Source organism: Stegodyphus dumicola, chromosome 2 (genome assembly GCF_044657685.1).
Source record: "Stegodyphus dumicola isolate Sdum_Otavi_A_Nest chromosome 2, ASM4465768v1".
Taxonomy (NCBI): Eukaryota; Metazoa; Arthropoda; class Arachnida; order Araneae; family Eresidae; genus Stegodyphus; species Stegodyphus dumicola.
Window position 1 is genome coordinate 184,132,895 of NC_140769.1, and position 15,879 is coordinate 184,148,773.

The 15,879-nt window shown below is 36.1% G+C and overlaps 1 protein-coding gene across 5 annotated transcripts in view; it reads left to right on the forward strand.

Annotated features, from left to right (window-relative positions):
• The window catches only part of LOC118204245 (uncharacterized), a 133,529-nt gene that overhangs the window by 22,280 nt on the left and 95,370 nt on the right, over positions 1-15,879 (forward strand). The gene's annotated exons all lie outside the window — the stretch shown is intronic.

Sequence of the window (15,879 nt, forward strand, 5' to 3'; positions counted from 1 at the left end):
AGGTATATTAGATCCAGAAAAAGTTGATAAATACAAACGATTGCTTCTTACAAGAAAATCTATGATAGATCGGCAGCACGAATTACCCGGAAATGTAGCAGACAACTCCTTACACTTATACAAAATACAGATATTTATTTTTCAATTGCTTTAGATAAAAACATTGATAAACTGACTCGGCGCAAGTTTTATATTTTATTCGAGTTGTAACTAAAGATTTTCAGTGCTGCGAGGAACTTGCGCTGAGCACTCTAACTGAAAGAAACTCGCAGAGTTGACATTTTCGAAAACTTCATAGAAATATGCCGTGGATTATAATTCATTCTTGGTAATTTAGTCAGTGTCTGCACCGATAGCGCACCTTCCATCAGAGGTACAAAAGAAGCATTCATTGCTTTTAATTAAAAAGGAAAAACTTGAAAAATTTTATATCATTTCCCTGCATTTTGCATCAGGAAAATCTTTGCGCAAAAATAACCATTTTGCAAGACATTATTTCGATTGTCAACTATATTCGCGTAAATGCAATGCGCCATCGTGAATTTCGGCAGATGCTAAATTTAGACGGTGAAACGTAGAGTGTTATTCTAATGCAAGTTTCGCTGGCTATCAACAGGACAAGTTTTGATAAAAGTTTTAACTTTACAACGACAAATTTTAACCTCTTATCAAGAACAGATAAAACTATGGGATCTATCAGATGAAACATTTTACAGAAGCATTGCATTTTTGTCTGATATTATGACAAAACAAAGCAATTTAAATATTTGCCTGCAAGATAAAACGAAGCATATATATATAAAGTGTGGCAAAAGATCCAAGCGTTTCGAAAAAAATTAACATTTTTCAAAACACTGCTTGCTCTCTTGGCCAGATATAGCTGCAGAACATTTCCTGGAGTTAGCAAAAATGTTGAATGAAGAAAACCATAAAAAATAAAACATTCAATGAATATCTAGGTGCCTTGGATTTTTTTAATAGAGGGATATCCTGAAAAATCTTTCAGATTTTGACAAACACACTTCTGCTTTGAGACTGGCACTTGAACCACATTTAGTATACGTATACATTGCTTGACATTGAAAATGCAACACCAAGAAGGAATGGACAGAAAGGGATGAAATTTGGAAAAAGATAGAGACAGCAAGTAGCAATAAGTGATCTTTATTTCAAAATGATAGTCAGAATACAGCGAGAACGGCGTCGGCTCAGTAGGATGTAGGACCACCGCGAACAGCGATGCACGAAGAAACACGTCTAGGCATAGAGTCAGTAAGAGTGCGGATGGTGTCCTGAGGGATGGCTCTCCATTCCCTTTCAACCATTTGCCACAGTTCGTTTTCTGAACGAGGCAGGGGCAGAATCTGCAAACGGCGTCCAATCACATCCCACACATGTTCGATTGGTGACAGGTCAGGAGAGTACGGTGGCCAGGGAAGCATCTGTATACCTTGCAGAGCATGTTGACAGATGCAAGCGTTGTGTGGTCGGGCGTTATCCTGCTGAAAAATTGCATTAGGCAGCGCCTGAAGGTAGGGGATTGCCACCGGCCGCAGTACATTATCGAAGTATCGTTGAGCCGTCACAGTGCCCTGAATACGAACTAGAGGTGACCTGGAATCGTAGGCAATAGCGTTCCAAATCATTATGCCACGTTGTCGCGCAGTGGGGCGTCCACAGTTACTGCTGGACTAGATCTGTCTCCACGTCGACGCCACACACGTATGCAGCGACTGTAAGCGTAACTCATCTGAGAACACAACGTTTTGCCATTCTGTCATCCACATCGCTCCAGTCCGGCACCATTCTAAACGTTGGCGTTTATGCTGTGGGGTCAATGGCAGTCTTCAGTCTTCTTAACGGACGCCGTGAGTGCAGGCCACGTTCAACCAATCGACGGGAAATAGTTCTGGTCGACACGGGAACATCCAGGGTATCTTGCCCATGCTGCAGAATCGCAGTACGTGTGACTTGTAGGACCGCCACAGCTTGTCGACGGATTCGTCGATTCACGCGTGCTGACGTCACTCTGCCTGCACCTGCACCCCTCCTTCTTCCCACATTTCGTTGTTCCAACCATGTTCGTCATAGCCGATGCACCCTGCTCGCATCCATGTGGGTATCAGCTGCGATTTGACGTAAGGACCAACCCGCCCTTCTCAGTCCGATCACCATACCCCTCGTGAAATCATCTTTCTGGCTGGAAGTGCCTTCGTTGACGGCGGCCTACCATTCTCTCCTATTACACGTATCCTCCGGGACAAAATCAACTTTCTTCGATAATTCGTCTGGCAGGAATAACGACACGAATATTACCCATTCTGCACGTTCCTTCCCTTATATCTTACTTCATGTGCGCCGGAGAGCTGCGCATTTCACATCAGTCGCATAACTCAGTGACGTGCGTCTACTCTAAAATGTGCATACATTTCTGACCACTCCTTCTTGGTGTTGCATTTTCAATGTCGAGCAGTGTATATCCAAAGCTCCTGCGGAACTAGAAATGAAGTTATTTGAGTTTCCGGAAGATAGTACCTTCAAATCTCTTTTTGACGGTAGAAAGAATCCCGTAGAAATCTGGAGACGTTTTATTAAATATCCATGCCTACGAAAAGCATGCACGCCGTTTACTTTCCTGCTTTGGAAGTACTTAAATTGCAGCGAATCAACGTTTTCTCTCATGACAAAATTAAAACTAGTTTAAGAACGAAAATAACAGATGCTCATATAGAGGATATATTAAGGCTGCGCGTTACGAAGCTTGATCCAAATATTGAATTACTTTCAAGGAGGGAAAAAAAATACAAATATTAAAGTTTCCATCGGATTATAACATTATTTTACATACCGTTGCTATGTTTGTTTTTTATAACTTAATATTATTACTTTTCTATTATTTTTCCTTTTAATGTAATAAATTTATTGAACTACTTTTTTATTTTTATTTGAAGCAGTATATAAATATATGTAGTTGTTTATAAAAAATTATCAAAGATTAGCGTTATATGAATATAAAAGTATTTTATACTGCATATTTTTATTTTAGTGAATGACATAATGTTCTTTTGTGTTATATCTGTATAATGCAATAAAGAAATAAAACTATACAAAAAGTGTGATAATTTCACAAAAGTTGTATTAATAGGTATATCAGTTTATGAGGCCTCCTTTATCACTGCCTAATTTAAATGTGGCCTCTCATGGTAATAATGTTCACCACCTCTGCTCCACACAATATCTGAGATGATCTAAAATCCGGTGCACCAGCAATTAATTTCGCTTTGGCACTAAAATAAACATCTTTCCAAGTTGAATAAACAGCAAACATTTATTAGCACAAATATATATGATCAATAATTTAGCTCTGTGGCCGCCGTTTTGCTCGCGGTACATCTTAAACCGAAAGCATTTTACATCGAATGAGGCATCGAACGAATACTGGCAATGAGAAATTTTTGTGATGTCCCCTTTCCTGAGTCCTTAAATACCTCTTTGTGTGCCCCTTTTCTTTTATGCCCTAAGCACGTGCTTTTGTTTTGCGTAGTGGTTAATCCAACCCTGCCGGGCGGCAAAATAAATATCTAGGCAAATGTTCTGTGTTCATATATTTTTATTTAGCGCCATCAATTCAGAATTCGTCTGTATATCTATAAAATGAGAATCGTATCATAAGTTAAAGATTGATAGATTTCCGAAATGTTACTGCGTTCAGTGGAAAATCGGAATTATTTTATTTACAAAATATGTATTGGGAACGCTGAAGTAATTATAATATCGCTATTCAACGCGGAAAATGTCTAGTTCAATACGCCTGCGCTAGCGTTTCACAGTATACTAGAAGGTATAACTTCCTGACCTGAGCTTTAGAAAAGCTTTTAATACGGAGCGACACCTAAACCGCTAAAGTTGATTCCCAGTGGTCAGCCCCGGGTGACAATGAATAAGGTCAGGTTTATGCACAAGACTAGGGCAACTAGACACCAGTTGGTCACCGAATAAACTAAACAACGTCAGTTCCCTCTGGGATGATCAGCGGATAATAACCCTCGAGGACAACCTTAATAATAACAACCATTTAGCTATCACACAGGCGGAGACATACTTGACAGTACCGTTAACGGTCCCTGTCGCTCCTGAACGGACCATCGAAGAATCAGTGGGTCTAGTTCTGCGGTTGACAAGCGCGTAAAATATTGCGGCAAATGAGTTCTTTCTAATGGCTGTGTAGTCAATCGTGCATCATCAATTATCTCGAAACCTCATAATTATTTCAAAATTTCGATGCACTCAAAAGTGCACGCAACTTTCATACGATACGCTAGAGTTTCGCTATCAATGATGGAGAAACTCTTAGCAAGCACTGACATATTTTTCTTCAGTTTTAAGTGTCAGTTCTTTCGTACTCATCCTTCAGAGGCGAATTTATAGGATTACGCATGTTGCAATTGCGGGACACGCATTCTTCTTAAAATCGCTTATAAAAAAAAAAAAAAAAAAAAAGAGAGAGAGAGGGAGACAAAGGGCCAGAGGCTGATTTTCGAGGTCGCTGATGTCACACTTGCAAATGACCTTGCCTTCTACATCTTTTTTTTTTTTTTTTTTAAAATATATATATATATATATATATATATATGTTATGTCTTTTCACGGCACGGCCAGTATTCAAATGAGTGGGCCACCCCACTTTGTGAAACAACCACTGTTCATTTTTTGTACATTTTACGGAACTTCAGCTCGTCATGAATGGTTTAGGCATTGATGGCGAACCTTTTGAGCTCGGCGTATCAAAATTCAGAAAAACCCTAGCTTAACTCTGGTGCCGTCTGTGTCATACAATACAGAATTACCCATCTGCTATCCGTATCATGTATCTGCCAAGAATGCACTCGAACTTACCCGAGATAAGTGCAACACATGTTGACAATTACGAGACCGTTGCAAGAGACAAATATTTTTTTTTTTTTTTACAATGTCGGCTTTTGAAATGCGTGTGATGTGTCATCCAAAATGGGTTCGCGTGTCATTTATGTCATAGGTTCACCATCACTTGTTTAGGGGATGAAATCAATGTCCAATAGTGATGCCGTTTTCCGTTTTCTTTATTACTATACGCCGACTTTCTCGTATCACATTTCCCACGCGCTGTATCACATTTTCGGCGGCTGCAATATAATTTTCCATAATTACTGGGCCTTAGTGAGTAGAGTTCTTTACACTAGTGATACCATTCATCATCTTTTCATTCCATTCATACGTTTATATTCTACAAATACACCTGTTTCTATATAAAATTTAACCTTCTTTGCTATCATGCAATGTGAGTAGAACTCAATGTCAAAAACCTGGGGACTTCTCGCACAGGCGTGAAGATGAACACAATATCGAGAAGGTGTAAAAGCCCTTTTATTAATCGCAACTTTTTAACTGAAAGGCACGAACTCAGTGCGTATAACAACACCGATTACTTGCGGTGAGAACTTGAATATAATGTAACAATAAATTCAGAATGTATAGTACTAGACTACACAATTTAGTTTAATCTAACAGCTGACTCAGAAACCTACACAGGCTATGTATTAACTAGACGGTCAGAATGCGTAGCCGCTACTAAGAGTAACAGCTGAGGACAAAATAGCAAACGTGCGCTTCAATAGCGAAATCACGCTCGGTCTAACCTTCCCGTTTCAACCGTCTCGTTTACATACTTAATTTGCATCCTGACGATGAAATGCGAGGGGAAATAAGATAATTCAGAAGAGATACCAAAGTTAAAATAACTGGTTAGTAAAACTAAGGGGAACCCTGTAGTGGTCCTCGCTTTTATTTATTAACTAGTGAACTACTCAGCGAATAATCGCTTAGGACCAGAAACAAAAACGTAAAACTCAAGAAGTGTTAATTGCCCAAAGTGTACAGACGGTCCCTTTCTCAGGACATACATCAAAGCCTTCATTTGAGCTTAAACTCAAAAGTGTAAGAAATGAGAACTTAACTAATGACTAACTAAGATATTTAGTCGAAGCTAACACAATATCTAACTAGTTGGTCCTCTAATATTAAATTAGCTAACGAAGCTATCAAGGGCACATAATACGGCCGAGCTTAGTAAATGCTAGAGAGACTTAGCCAAAAGGCAAACGGGCGCTATTCAGGAAATTGAATTCTCTCCTGAAATTAGGAGAGATAGGAAAGGAGCTTTAACTTAAAAATAACTGTTATAAGCGTAGGATAAATCTTATATTCCTACAACTGTAAAAATTTTCATCCGACAATATACCTGTATGGGTTTCTTTCCTTCATTTAACGGAAGTATGAACTACACTTCACATTTCGTCCTTGGCATATTGTTGCAAAGACACTACTGATTTGCTGGAATCAATATATGAATTTTTTATCATTATTACACCATATATTTAACCATCTATGCCAAAATCGTGCTAACACCATAGCCGTCGCTCAAGATGCCGTGTTGAGTGTGCAAGGCTCTTGCATAATACAATGATATCGGTCGTATGCGCTTTTCCAATACAACTTTTCCTGTTTCCTCTTAAAGAGCAGAATTTTTTTTATTTTTTTATTTTTATGGCAATTAAAGAAAAAGGTAGATTCTTTTCTCGACAGAAACGCTGTGATATCTGCTGTGCTGTTCAAAATTATGAGTTTTAATAGTCTTGTCAAGTTTGAAATGCATGCTGTTGGTTAAAAATAGTTTCCGAATTTAAAAATTTTCTGTTATCGTATGTTTAAAATAATAGTTATATGTATTGGTTGTCTCGTAAATTCGCTTCTTCTTCCCCCCCTTTTTTTTTTTCTGAAATGCTTGTAGAATCTTCAATTAAATTAAAAATAACAAATCTTAATAAGGTTTCCTCGATGGTACGATATTAATGGATTCGAACTGGCTCAGTTAAGAAAGCCTTAATGATAAATTTTAAGTCATGTTAAAACGACAGATTTATTTATAAGCAGCCACATAATGTACATAATTAGTTTACTCTCTGTCTTGGACTTATGGAGCTTTTTCGTTAATTAATAAAGTTGTGAGTAGGAATTTTTCACTAGTTTTTATTTTTTGAACTTCCACTGAAATTATAATCCTATCATGTCTTATGAGATACATAATTCCTGCTTGAAAACACTGAAGTATTCGTTTTCTGATCTTTTCGAACATGTGTGATATGAAGAAGAGGCAGTATATGAATCCTTATTAGCTATTATATAATTTTCTTTTAATATATATTTCGAAAGTGCAGTTGTAGCTTCAGTATAGATCCTCTTTGAAATGCGTCCAACTTGATATAAACGTATTGTTTGCACACGCAAAAAAAATTTATTTTTGTATCACATTTATTCGGAATGCGACCCAGTATGATGAGTCAAGATTTCACTTGTTTACCTCTTTCGAGACAATGCTAACAACTACAATAAGGGTCAGTATGCTTGTTACTACTATTTAATAAACAACCCGCGCTATAACTCTGAATTTTCAATCGATTTTGTGTTTTTTCGAGTAAAAGTTTTATAAATTTATTAAAAATGAGTTTTAGGAAAGTTAACGAGAAAAGTCAAGCAACAAAGAAACCTGTTAGGGAAAAAAACTGATCGTTAAAAAATATGAAGATGGCATATATATCCGGGACTTCGCCACTGCATACTGTACGCCGAGTACGATCAGGGCTACGGTTGTGAAAACAAAGACCCTATTAAATCGGCTAATGTAGCGAAGGGGATGAAATCGGTTACCAAACAAAGATCAGGTATGTTAGAGCACGTTGAAAAATGGCTTTTGATCTGTTTACACTTATGTACCCAGATCAGGAAAACGCTTATGTGCAATGCTTCATTTATGTACAGTACACATTTCTTCCATTGCATTTGTATTTTAGTTTTAAACAGTGTTTCAATAGTAACAATAGGAATCGTTTTTATAAGAACGGATTTATTATTTTCTTGTTGGAAAATTTCCTTTCGTATTACATCCACAAATCTAAGAAGGATTAATGATATACGGAATTACCATTTAGTAGATAATTTCACTGCACATAGACAACGTTTGAAGTTAATGTAACCTTTTTTATTATAAAATAATTTTTGATACTATAGAAAGTACTGATTTTCAGAGGTTGATAGTGTCATGTCGTATCTTCTCTAAAAAGTATTGCAAAGTGCAATGATATGCTATTTCACCATGTTATTACTACCTGAATGGTCAACGTATCGATTGCTGACTGATTAAAACTGTTTGGTTTCTTCACGGATTCGATAGCCAGCGATAAAACGGTCTAAATGGATAATTTCGTGCATTTTTTCATTGTAGTTTCGTAATTGTATACTAATTTAACTCTTTGCAAGGCGGTGATTACCTATAGTAACCACCTTTTCTATTGAACGTCTTACTCACTCGAGTGAGTTGTTTTCAAGACTCACTCGAGTGAGTAAGACGTTCAATTCTGAAGTTCCCTTGTAGCTCACTAGATGGCAATCACGAAACATAAGCCAATCAAGAAACATAAGCCAGTAGTTGATGCAGCAGTTCGTCTTCAAGAAAATAAGTATCATCCATCAAAGACAACATTACGACGTCTCTCTACAGCACCAAGGAAAAGCCTATAAGAACAGTGTGAGAATGCAGCAAAGTTGCACTCTGCTTGAAAAGGTGTGTATTTGGTGTATTTAATTATGGCAAAGCACACTAGGGCTATCTGCCTAAGAGGAGGGATGCCTTCCGTGGAGGACTTTCTAAGGGAAACTGGCTCGTATACACGTTACACATGGGGAAAACCACGAAAACACCCATGCAGCCAGCCCGTTCGCGGGATTCGAACCTCGGACCGAACTACCAGTGTTCAGCGACTTTACCGCTCGGCCGCTGGTGGGCCTCTGCTTGAAAAAGGAAAAAAACTGTTTCCATGATTACCACAAAGACTGATGACCTGTAGGGATGTGCTCTGTGGGCGGTGGTCACTGGCACTAACCACCAGAAGTGGTCGTTTTTTTCACGCGTCTTGAACAAAATATGTGTAATTGTCGCAAATAATTTCATTGTAACACCTGATATAGTAAATAAAACAAGTATTTTGCTGAAAAAGTTTTGCCTTTTCCTGCTACTCAAAGAGTTAAATCACTTGGCAGGCTCCTTTTTACTTTCCGAAAGAAAGAAATATGAACTCAAAGAATTGAACTGTTCTGTTTATAAACTAAACCCTATTACATCAGTAAAGAATGATTAAAACAGGCAAATTATTATAAATGTTTTCTTTTTCACTACATGGTTCAGTGGCATATAAATTATTAAAAAAAATGTGATGCCAGCCATTTCGGCTGATTTCAGTCTTATATGGGTCATCAGCAGCAGCAGTACCACAAGTTAATGGTAGATCTTTTAAAGCGACGGACAATAAAGGCTTGAAACAAATGACGTTACAATGACGCAATACGAAAACGAGAAGTTCAGGAGACGATTGGAAGCATAGAAAAAAAGGAAGCTTCTATAAGAGAAAGAAAAAGTGATTGATGATTTCCATATGATTATACAACCCAGGGTACATCTTACAAAATCGAAGAAATGCTTTTCACAAAAGATGATTTATAAGCAAAGCTATTATTATTGTCATGGAAATGAAACTACATAGATGTGTGATAATACGGTAGAAAGTCTTCAGTTTCGCTAAGATAATCTAATTTTGCGATAAAACATTTATGTCGGTTTCCCTAAACATCGCTTCCTTCAACCTATTATCTGTTCCAAGTGACTGCAGAACTAGAGAGAAACATGCTTGTAATCTACAAATAAAGATTACTACTTTTATTTCGGAAGTTTTTCGAATTTTATGGCCGAGCGATAAGTTGAAATTATACACCGTGTCCACATAAGTCTTTACCCGGTCTTTATTTTGTCAACCGTTGGTCGTAGACCAATCTTCCAGCTAAAAGATGTGTTAAACAATGCAGATATTCGTGTATTAGAACTCTTTAAGAAGTTAAAACACGGATATTTGCATTTTTAATTACAAAGTCTAATTTTTTATATGTTTTTCCAGTGTTTACACTTATGAAAATTTTACACTCCTTACAAAAAATGAAATGCAGAAAATGTGACCCCCGTGCGAGAAAACATGACACAGATATTTAGTTTAAAACTGGAAATCATAATCAGATGCCGTACACAAACAAAAATATTTGTATTTATATGTCCCCACGAGCTGATCATTCGCTTGATAACGGAGATATTTAGCTGCCTTTCACAGGAATATTAGAGCCATCTAGGTTCCACTATAGCCAGACTTAACTTGAGAAAAAAATCAAGTTTTCTGCCGGTAATCATCAGTTGTGTTGCTTGAAGCGATGCAAAGATGAGAATACGTGAGCCATCGTTTTACGGTGGTCAATTCAGGCGCGACAGGGACCGTATGGATAGTGCCAAATTTGACTGTAACTGTACGATCACTAGATGTTCCACTACGAAAATCCGCCCTCTGTAACCGTAGGTCCCATTGGAAGATCTGGTGACGAGTTAGATTCGCATTTTTTACAAAAGTGATTTCTTTAAACTTAAAAATACCAAACCATAAATATTTGCGTCATTTTAAATATTTTTGGAAGTATAAGTCAATGACTTACGAAAGTGAAGGCCAGGTAGAGAATTTTGTGGAGCTGGTGTATAACAGAAATGGAGCATTCATCATGGCATGAAGTTTTTTCATGAATTATTAATGTTTACAAAACATGCAAAGGTATACTTTGATCCCTCCTTTATACCCATTGCTTAAGGCCCGCATAGGCACTGCTTGCCTTGCATAGGGATTTCAATGTTCGCAGTATGCTTAAGATACAGCCATGCAGCAGCGTAGCTTGAGAGGGGACTTATCGTCCCGGGCGACATATTTTCGGGAGTGGTATTTTCCACACAAAACGCAGTATCATAAATATTTGTCTCGAGGACTGTCTGAGCTGAAAGAATGATTGGCATTTATTGAATTATGGCAAAGCACAGTAGGGTTATCTACTTAATGGAAGGGGTGCTTTCGTCTTTTACGAAGGAAATCAAGGACTTAGAAATCGAAAAGTGGCTTGCATCACCTCACGCAGCCAACAAGTTCGTTGGGATTTGAAACTGGATTGAAATGCCAGGATTCTACTACTTAATCCTTGATTTGTCTTCGATGACGTAAAAAATCCCGAGATACTAAATTGTCATACAAATCTGAATTGAGGCGAGATATTTTTCTATGTTAGACAGAGTATCCAAAGAAATCACAATGTGATTCTACCATCTTCAAGCATTCTTGATTTTATTGAAACTTTTGAATGTTATCGACAATTTCATTAACAGAAAAACAAACAAAATAACACTTTAAAACGTTGAAATTCAAGTTTTATTTAAAATATAGTTATTATTCATTTATCCATATGTTATTTTAACACTTTATAATTTTTTTTTTTTTTGTTTTTTTTTTGTTTTTTTTTTTGCGAGCACTAAGAGCAGCGGCAAAAGTAAAAAGTTCGCCTCGGCAGCCATGTCTTCGCGTATTGGCTAATTAAGTAATAGCAGTTTAAGGCACCAAAAGAAGCTGTTTTCGACTTTGATTTTTGATGCCAGATTCTCACTTCCGGTTGCCAAAAAAAATTTACGAATGATGTAAAAAATTAGATATTACACTAGAGCAGTGATGGCGAACCAATGCCACGCGTTCTACAGTCGGCATGCAGAGCCTCATCGCCAGCACGCGATTAAAATATAACTTCCTTATTCAAAAATCACAATAAAATGATACTATGTAATTTAAATAAGTGTTTTTGTCTGTTCTTGAATGTTTCACTTATTTATCACATAATGCCACTGGCATAGGATCGCCATAGAAATGATAGACATATTTATTGACCCAATTTATGACGTTTCAATTATTTGGGTTACAGCCTTTTTGTTACAGCCTGATTAAGCAGTTACAGCTTTCATCCAATGACTTCTAATACTTATTTCCCCCTTTTTTATGGCATAAAAACAGTATTTTGATAAACTGGTGCAAAATGTTTAGATCCTCCAAAACTGGGGACGTAAGGCCTTGCTTTTTAATTCTACAGTTTGTTATCCCATTTCAAAAGGTGTTCATCAAAAATTAATGACGTCATGCATGTCTTTGAATTACAGTTGTAACCTACTGGTTAACTCTTTACACCTTAAACCCTTACTTAATAACCCATCTCTATGATTGTTAATTTCTGTAATCGCTTTTGACCTTATTTCGTAATTTTATCTTTTATTTCGCGATTTCAGTTCGGTTAAGAAATTCACTCTATAACACTATGGTAACATTATTCGACTTCTTGATCACAATAAACGATGTATTTTTAATGTTTACGTGTGCAAATACGTGAGACTTCGGCAGTTCGATAGCAATATCCAAATGATAACATTAATTGCGATTACAATAAGCGTCGCCTGCTGTGCGTATTTGCAATATCAAAGATTAAAAATTGGATTTAATATATGACCTATATAATATTATATAATCGAATCAGTGTGAGCGGGGGGGGGAAATCAGTACGCGTGGAAACTATATTTTAAAGAAGGCAAAATAGCTGTCACTGTTCATCGAATATAATTTTTGTATGAAATTACGTTTCAAATTTTGGTAAATAGTTATCATTTCAGTATATTAAGTATCATTTAAAACAATGCAATACTATGCGCAATAAAAACCGACAGAGATGTGTATTTATCTCGCATCCATCATCTTCCTAAGACAATTATTTCTAAAAGTGACCAGTATTTTTGAAAAAGAGTTAAAAAGAAATTAATTGCCGGTCTAAAAACTTCAGAATATCATGCCAAAAAAGTCGTGATACTCTTTAGAAAGTTATTAAAAATGTTTTAAACTTTAAAATTTAAAAACAACAACAAAAATTCTGTTGAAATTCTGAAATAAAAACAGTATTTAGAGTTATAAACTTATAAAACTAAATTTTAATTGTTCAATAAAATTCAAATTCATCTCAGAAAGAATTACACTTGTAAAGCTTCCGCTTTTATTTCTGCATTTATTTTGTAAGCGCAAAATAGAATGAACTGGCAATATCAAAGTATTAAAAAAATGTGCAAATTGTATGTATATTTTATGACTAGCCTTAAATGTAATTTCGAACGCAGACGCTAGTATATAAAGAATTAAAATTAGAAATTTTGCTATCGATAAATAAAGATTTCTGCATACAACAGCGGTTCTCAACCGGTGGTACGCAAGAGAAAAATAAGTGGTAACCAAAGAGAGTAGTTTTAACTATTAAATTTAAAAATGTCGTGAAGGAAAAGAACAATTGATAGAAATTTCCTATGATCGAACTCTGACTGAAGATTTCAAAAATAATACACTTGTTAAACTTTTATCTAAATCTTAAAAGAAAAAAAAAAAAAAGAAAAAAGTTAAAAGCGTTTCAAACAAAGCTGTTAAATTCTTATTGCCTTTTTACATAACCTTTTAGTGTGAACAAGGATTTTCTTCCACGTTCTATTTGAAATAGAAGTACAGAACAAATTTAAATTGGATCCTAATTTACGGGTAAAGTTACGTGGAATGAGACCACGCATAAAGAAATTGATCTCTCTTAAACAGGGCCAAATTGCACACTAAATTTTAGAATTAAAGTATTATAACCTAAATTTTGATAATTAAAATGGTAACCAATTTTTAATCTAATATTTTTTATGTGCGCACATTTAATATAGCCAATAGGTTGTGCAAATGTCAAACTATATTTGGTTTTAATATTTCTATTGAGAAATTGAAAAGTAAGTAAAATGTAGTGGTGGTGCTAAAGTTTTTGAATTTTTGTTTAGATGGTATGCGTTAGTCAAAAGGTTGAGAACCGCTGGCATAGAGCGTTAGAAATTATTGCTTAAGACATTAAAACATATTTTATTTACGCTTTCATAATATCGAAAATCAGGGCAAGCGGCTTTCGGCGCCTGAGTTGATTTTCAGTTAGAAATGTGGCTTTTCAAAAGATTTTTTATTGTTAACAATATCAACAAGTAAAGTATTTAAAAAATTAGCATTTTATTTACGGATTCATAGAACCCAATGATAAGATATGAATGAATGAATTTTCACCATAACAATAAAAGGAATGAATTTTCACCATAACAGTAAAGGGAAAACTTGTAGTCATTAGGTTGTAGAGTCGAAGCAATAAACATAAAATGTCACCGATGCCCTCGTCGGGATTCGAGCTCCAGATCTCCCGATTTCTATCCGGACATACTTAAGTTCAGCTAGAAAAGCCTGAGGCGATAAGGAGAGAGAAATTATGTTTAATTCTCTCCCAGTTAAAGGGCGACTGTGCAGGCGGAGATCAGTCGCCAAATTCTAGTGGTGATGAATTAACGTCCATCACATTTGAACTTGGGGGCCACTTGTTAAGTTATTCGGATTTTTTTTTTTTTTTTTTTTTTTTTTTTTTTTTTTTTTTTTTTTTACCGGGGAACATGAGAAATCAGCGATTTCTTCGCCGAGAACCTTCCGATTGCTTACCGGACGTGCTTTCCAATTACACTACGAACGCATGCAGTAAGAAGGAAGGAAATACTTTACTAACCTACAGTGAAACATTAAGCATCTTTTATTTTGCATCGGAAAATTGCCTAATGAAATAATGACAGGTAATTTGGCGAAGTTGGGAGTGTAGTAAGTAAAGCACTATGTATTTAAAAAGCTGAAGTCTTTTAAAACATGCAGTTTCGGGAAATATATCCTTTCTTCCTGCAAATCAATTAGCTACATTGTCAGTGCAACAAACTGATAGATTTGAAATAAAACCATTCTACCCGGATTCATATTCCAGCGAACAATTTGGCTGCATGGGTGTTTTTTTGTTTTCCCTACTTGTAAAGTAAATAAGAACGATAAAGATTTGTTCTCTTAAGTGACAATAGCAGGTATTATTTTTATTTGATAAAATGTGAAAGAAAATAATTGCTTGATAAAATTGCACGACGTAATGCCTGCTAGTTTTACATTTCAGCGGTGCGCGATTTATGAAATTCGGGATCTTTCAGCAATGAATTTCAGCAGCGCTTGGTTTGTAGCAATTAAGGACATCGCTCCCTCCTAGGTTCGATTTTCGGCGAACGGACTGCCTGCTTCATATTATTTCCATGTGTTACATGAATGTAGCCACGTTTCTTAGCGTGTCTTTTACGTCCTTGCCAAAGTACCACTTCGAAATTGGTCCTTTTGTTCCGGTTAATTACGGCAAAGCATGGAGGGTTATCTGCGTAAGGGGAAGGATGTCTTCGTGGAGTACTTTCTAAGAGAAACTGGCTCGTATAAACGTTACACATGGGGAAAACTACGAAAACGCCCATGCAGCCAGCCAGTTCGCGGGATTCGAACCTCGGACCGAACTACCAGTGTTCAGCGACTTTACTGCTCGGCAGCTAGTGGGCCGATTTAAGGTTGGATAAGGTAATTAAAATAGTAAGTATTTTTTGTAGCCAGTATAATATAAATTAGCCAGTAATATCAGTATTAAAATATCTATTATAATATAAAAGACGGCTGCAGAAGGAACGGCAAAATTTATTTAAGTTCCCTTTTTCAATTGAACATTTTCTATTAGAATATTCAATAAGGCATGTACAATAAGTCTTTTGTAGGACACTGTTTACCTTAATTATTATTTAATTTCTGAAAAATGAAGTATGAAAAAAATCTACAGTCATTCGATTTAAATTGCAGATTATTAAGTTATGATTTATGATGAACGAGTTGATGTAATTTTTATAATTAAGTCTAAAATTAATTTTTAAGAAAGTCAGAAATCAAGAATAATCCATTAAAAGAAGGGATTTCTCCCACGTTTGAAGGTAACTGACCTTTTCAA